Source organism: Pelobates fuscus, chromosome 3, assembly GCF_036172605.1.
Source record: "Pelobates fuscus isolate aPelFus1 chromosome 3, aPelFus1.pri, whole genome shotgun sequence".
NCBI lineage: Eukaryota > Metazoa > Chordata > Amphibia > Anura > Pelobatidae > Pelobates > Pelobates fuscus.
In genome coordinates, this window is record NC_086319.1 from 352,840,807 (window position 1) to 352,847,546 (window position 6,740).

Here is a 6,740-nt window from a genome sequence, read left to right on the forward strand (position 1 = left end):
CATGACGGGCTGGTATCGGACCCCCCACAGGCTCTTCCAGATGGGTTTGTTGCCTACGGATAGATGCTGGAGATGCGGAGCGAACGAAGGGACGGACCTACACATCTGGTGGACATGCCCCCCCATTGAGGCCTTCTGGAAACAAGTACACGAGAAACTCCGGGAGATACTGGACTCAGACATACCAATGCAACCCTTGCCGATGCTCCTCCACCACACCACGATGCCCCTCGGTGCCTACAAGAGATCACTCAAGCGACACTTCCTAAACGCAGCCAAGAGCCTGATCCCCACTCGCTGGAAATCCACAGTAGCTCCGACCGTAGCTAACTGGATGGAAGCAGTAGAAGAGATATACAGTATGGAGCGCCTCACAGCTGACCTGAGGGGGACGGCGGAAAAGTGCGCCCGGCTTTGGGCCCCCTGGATTGAATACATGGCTCGTTTACCGGCAGGACCCCGGGAGCGGGAGACCGAATAGAAGGGAGCACGGGAAGATACGAATTGCTGGGCTGTGGGTCGGGGTGGTGCGGTCGGACTTCCCTCCCGACCTCTCCCCGCTGATGCCGACACTTTCCCCTCCCCAGTCCCTTCCCCTCCTTTTAACCCCTACGCTACCCCGTTTGTGCGACAGTTCTCCCACCACACTGCCCACTGAACGAGCTAAGGATACTGACATACTTTAAAGGGACAGGACGGCGACCTTACACGCCCACACTTGAGTAGACCAAGTTAGGGTTCCTACTTATAGTTCACCCACTCGACTCAGAAATGTATTGACGTGGGGCTTCGACTACTCGGACCCACCCACCCGACCTGTTCCCCCTAGGGTGACAGGCCAAGACTGGTTATAAACATGCTAAGCGCACAGTTGCGCCTGTTCTGTTCATCCCATATACCGGTGCAAGAAAGGTGACTGTTCCAACACTGAAGTGAGTGGTTAGACAACCTAGGTAATATGTACCTTGGGTCATGGGAGTATATGTGTTAACAAAGCCTCAAAAGCAGGTTCCTAGGGCCCGACCGGCACTTACTGTGGTCATAGCATAACTACCTGAGCTGATCCCTGACCCATACATCCCGCCAAATCCATTGAATTTAAACTGAGATACCCCCCCAATACGGCGAGGAGAGAATACTGAGCTAGGTCTCTAGCCTCCACAACGTTAAAGAGAATCCTAAGCCCTCACTTCTTCACTTCTGCACATGTACTACCCCTTCTGTTTATTCCATGAAAATTGTTACAGCATCATTGTTTGGTACTATGTATTGTGTGTTTTACTCTCGATATACCTTATACCTTAAATAAAAACACAGATTGTTAAAAAAAAAAAAAAAAAAGTTTGTGTGAACGAACACATTAGAAATATAAAAAAAGGTTTTCCCAACCACAGTGTGTCGAAACATTTTTTAGAAATCCATCAATCAAATCCAAAAGATTTAGAATTTATGGCCATTCAAAAAGTTTTAACTAATTGGAGAGGAGAAAATGTTGCTTTAAATCTTAGTAGAAAAGAAAGCTCTTGGATCTTTAACATGCAAACTCTATATCCAAGAGGTTTAAATTTAGATTTTGACATAGGTCCGATTTTATGAAGTTGTTGCCTGTTTTACTAAGAAGTGTTTTTAGCAATACCTATATTTATTCTGATTTTGTTTATACATTTTTATATATTATTTATATATTGTGTTTGAGTACATTTGATAATATCTTGATTTTTTATCTTTCTTCTTATTCCTTATTGAGCTAAATTTGGACTTTGTGCTGGACTTTGGATTTTTAATCAAATACTTTGTTTATTTTGCTTACTCCCTTACCCTTTCACGATTTTGCCCACACGGAAATGACGTTTGATATACGTAATTGTGAAAATGCTATATCCAAATACGGAAGAATGAAAACATCCAAGTACGGACATGACGTATCGGCATGAGGCGGCGGATATGACGTATCGGCATAAAGATTGGTAATCATGTGAGCGGATACGAGCGATTGAAACGCACGGCCATGATGAGAAGGTCAATTCTCATGGCCTGGAGCAGCATACAATGCCATATTGGATGGGAACAAGCACCGGAATCACCTTATATGGGCATGGAGGGTGGGAATTTGATTTTATACACATATGTTTGGAATGTTTTAATTAAATATGTAATATAAAAGTAGAAACTTTTGATGTAATAGTATTGCACCTGAGGAAGACCAAGAGAGTGGTTGAAACGTGTTGTGCTAATTCTTTATTTTAATTGTGAATAAAATATCTGATTTTCAACTTATCCTGGTTCCTGATTGTATCCAGATGAAATTTGATGTCCGTTTCTGGTGGGACCTATCTGCACAGATCACTTTGCAAAGATCATTTGATGTGCCTTTAAAGTAGAGAGCCGACTGATATGGCTCTCTAAAGTGTGAGTGCTTCTATTTATTTGCTCTAAGAGTATTGGGATTTTATATATTGCCCTATGAAAGTTGTTTATTTTACAGAATACATCAAACATCCAAAGTGTGCGCAGAACCTCCTTTTCTTTTGTCTAAAATTGCATATGTAAGTGTTTTTAGGTGACTAAAACACGGGTTTGGTTTTTAGACGCACTGGGATTTTATGTGCATATTGTTTAGCGCCATTTCACCTAATTCTTGTGTGTGTGTTAAACAAAAATGAGCTGCATGGACGAGTTGACAGAAAGAAGCATTTACTGCACCAATGCTACAAAAAAGCCCTGTTACAATGTGCCTGACAACATCTTGAGACAACAAAAATGAACAAAGGCTTTGCATGACCTGGAGTCATATTGCCAAGACATATGGTCAGCTATACCACCTGCAAGAATTACGGGCCTCATAGACAACTATTACAAAATACACAGTATTAAGAACTAAAGGTATGCAGACTTTTAAACAGGGGTAATTTCATTTTTCTCTTTTTCGCCATGTTTTGTTTTATGATTGTGCCATTCTGTTATAACCTACAGTTAAATATGAATCCCATAAGAAATAAAATAAATGTGTTTTGCCTGCTTACTTACTTATGCTTTAAAAATAATACATATATTACCAATTCTCCAAGGGTATGCAAACTTTTGAGCAGAACTGTATATGTTTTTGTGTGTATATCTGCATGTGAGTGTATATGAATGTAAGTATGTTTGAATAAGCATGTCTATGTATATGAATGTTAGCATGTGCATGTAATTTCCCCAACAAAAGGGGGTTGGCATGGGTGAGATGAACAGTGAGATAAAACATTTTTTTTTAAATCTATAGCTTAGTTTGCGGGGTTGCCAAAATGCATTTCCACCCTTGGTGTCATGTAGGTTTGCTTCTGGCCCTTATTACATATATCTATCTAAAATTAAGATGGAGGGAACATAGATGGATAGACAGGCAGACCTGTTAGACATCTGCCTTCCTCCAATCCTCCGGTACAATACCTGAAACAAAAGAATCTTGAAAAATTAAATTATTTCCCTATGTAGCTCCTTAAGTACTCGTGGGTTAATACCGTCAGGCCCCGGAGCTTTATTTACATTAATTTTCTCTAACAGCTGTAGCACCTTGTCTCCGGTTATCCAATCACAAGTCATCTGCAACTTTTTTGCAGCAATCATTTGCATATCTCTTGCCATAGGATCCTCATTAATATATACTGAAGAAAAATAGTTATTTAAAATTTCTGCCTTTTCCTGGTCTTCATTAACTAACAGACCCATCTCTGTTTCCAGTGTACCTACACTTTCATTTTTTGGTTTTTTAGAATTGATGTACTTAAAACACTTTTTGGGGTTGGTTTTGCATTCTTTGGCTATCAATTTCTCATTTTCTAGTTTAGCCACTTCAATTGCCTTTTTGCAAGCATTATTGGCTTTGTTATATCTTACATAGGATGCCCCTGATTTGTCCGATTTAAATGCTTTAAATGCCCTTTTCTTATTTTTAATCTCTTGTTTTACTTCTCTACTAAGCTACATTGGTTTCAATTTGTTTCTTTTATATTTATTACACAATGGTACATACCGATAAATGTCAAAAACACAATAATAGGTCGCGCTAAATACAAATAGATGTGTAATAACAATGTAAAATAAATAAATAAAAAGATAAAATAGAACAAGATCAGAAAGACAAAAAGAATAGGAATAAAATTATTAATATTAATATAAATCCACTTGCACACACTCTAACAGTAAGGAATGGAACAGTAATAATGAATAGTCCCAATACTTAATAGTCTGCTTGTATATTCCAATAAATAAGTGGAAAGCTTGATATGTAGGAAATTCAATGAAGAGAATGGATCTTCTAATTCATGGGGTGTCTTGACTCCGTGGTATACATGGAAAGACAAAGCAAAGAGACTCCAATAGTGCAAACTGAGGACCAATAAGAGCAGGATGAATATAGGGGAGGTATATTACTCACCTATTATTGAGCATAAACTAGCTCAAGTATAATAAGCATTCAGTGGCGTCTGCCCCCCACTGGCGGGATAAGGTGAAGATAATTCCTCGGTATAAAAAAAGGGGAAGAAAAACAACCAAATATAGTGCTCACTGTAGATATGATAAAAATAAGTATAAACAGTAGAAATGATAAAAATAAGTATAAATGTACCTTTCTAGTATTTGTTTGAATAGTTTCCATTTATCTTCAGTGTTTTTTTCACTAAGAAGTTTATGCCAGTTGATATGTTGTAGAGCCGTCCTAATCTTATTGAAATTTGCTTTTTAAAATTATACGTTTTCGTATACCCCACTGTCAGGGTTTCTTTGCTGTTTTAAACAGCAACCCTTCCTTTTTCAGTGACTGAGTTTTCAGCTGTAATTAACGATCAGCTCCTTCAGTATGTTGCCACAGTTACTCACCTGAGAATAGTAACCAACCCTGCTGCTAATCAGTTCAGCCTATTTAAGCAGCAAATCCCAGAACCTCCTTGCCCTTGCGTGGTTTCCTGTTCCCCAGAAGTCTCCTTGTTCCTGTGTTTCCTGTTTGTTCCTGGTTCCTGTCTCCGGCCTTGTTCCTGACTCCGCTGCTCTCCGTGCTCCTGATCCTGGCTTGTCTGACTACCCGCTCTGGTGACTGACCCCTGCTTGATTCCTGGACCTTGCTTTTGGTTATTTATTTTTTTATTTATTAATAAAGGTGTTTTTGCATCTAGCTCTGTCTCTGTCTGGTTCCTGGTTCCTGGTCCCTGACACCCACGTGGTTTTACTTTTTTGAGTTTATTTAAGAAATTACCATATTGTGATCACTATTTCCCAAATGCTCCCCTACTTGAATGTTGGTCAAAAGATCTAGTTGGGGCTTGTACCAGTTGTGACATATAGGTGTCATTTAACACATTCAAAAACCTGATTCCCTTGCTGAAGTACTAGTTACTCTATCCCAATTTATGTCTTAAAGGAATTCTGCAAATACTTATTACCTAGGGTCCACTGGGCATCTGTTGCCACCTTTTCTACAGCTGGAATCTCATGCTCTGAGCTTAGCTAGGCAGGTCAGGACTGTAATGGAGCTCCTTGAATTATGGCTGGGTACCTCCACCAAGCTCACTTCCTAGCTGGATCTGGGACTGGAACACCCGGAGTGCTTCAGCCCCAGTTGCGGCAGCCTGACTGGGGTCTACCTGGAACTCTCCCACCCTAGAGCAGGGTATTGTGCTATAGTTCCAAAGTGATCTGGCTCTCCTGCAGAGTGTATAGCTGTATAGCTGTATAGCTGTCTCCCCCAAACACTAGCTGAGATTTAGTGAAGGGTAAATAAGAACTGATTTTATTGAGTGAACCAGAGGTTTATATACCACGACCCACAGACAACAGTTAAACTTGCCTTAGTGCCTCTGGGTCTTGGAGATAATTGAGTTGTCTCTCACAAAGCTAATGAGCTCCCAGACACATAGGGACTTACACAATGATCTCCTGCACACAAGAAAAATCTTAAAACACATACACAATGCACCCTTTAATGAGTTTCTTCACATGGACCAAACTCACTTTCACAATTTCATGGAAGGAATAAGCTCAGTGGAGCTCACAGAAGCTCCTTGAAGAAGCTTCTGGCTCTAGGAAAGGAGGCAGTGTGCTCCTAGCAGCACCCAGGTAAGTTGTACTAAATTCTCTCAGGCTTGTAATGCTCTTTTCAGAATGATTTAGGAGAACCTAACACTATTTTATGGCATCACTGCAAAGTTAGGCTAAAATCCATTTTGGTCGCTGGTGCAACTGAGCCACATCACAATCAATCAATCAACAAATAAAAACAAGAATACTATTTTAAAAAAGGAAAAAAGAAAGAAAGCTTCATAACCATCAAAACTGCTTCATTGGAAACCACAGAAACCTGGATGCCATTAGCTATACTAATGCAGTATCGGAAGTATAAAAATAATTTTTTTGTGGCGACAATGCCATGCCATTTTTAAATTTTAACACTTTTTCCACCTTGGTTATTGTGGCCTATAAATTGCTATTTTCTGGTCAGTTCCTACGTTAATAAAAAAAAAAATGAAATAATACTGAATAATTGCTAATGTATAGTATTGTGTTGCACTCTAGTGGGCATTCTGCAACTTTGGTTTGAATTACACTTCACACACCTCACTGGCTTGGGTGCAAAATTTGTGACAACAAGTACCTATGGTGCATGATTTCAACAGTTTTCTTACGAAAAGCCGTAAGAAAACTGTTGAAATCATGCACCATAGGTCCATTAGCCTCCCAAATAGGATTTGCCAACTCAAGTG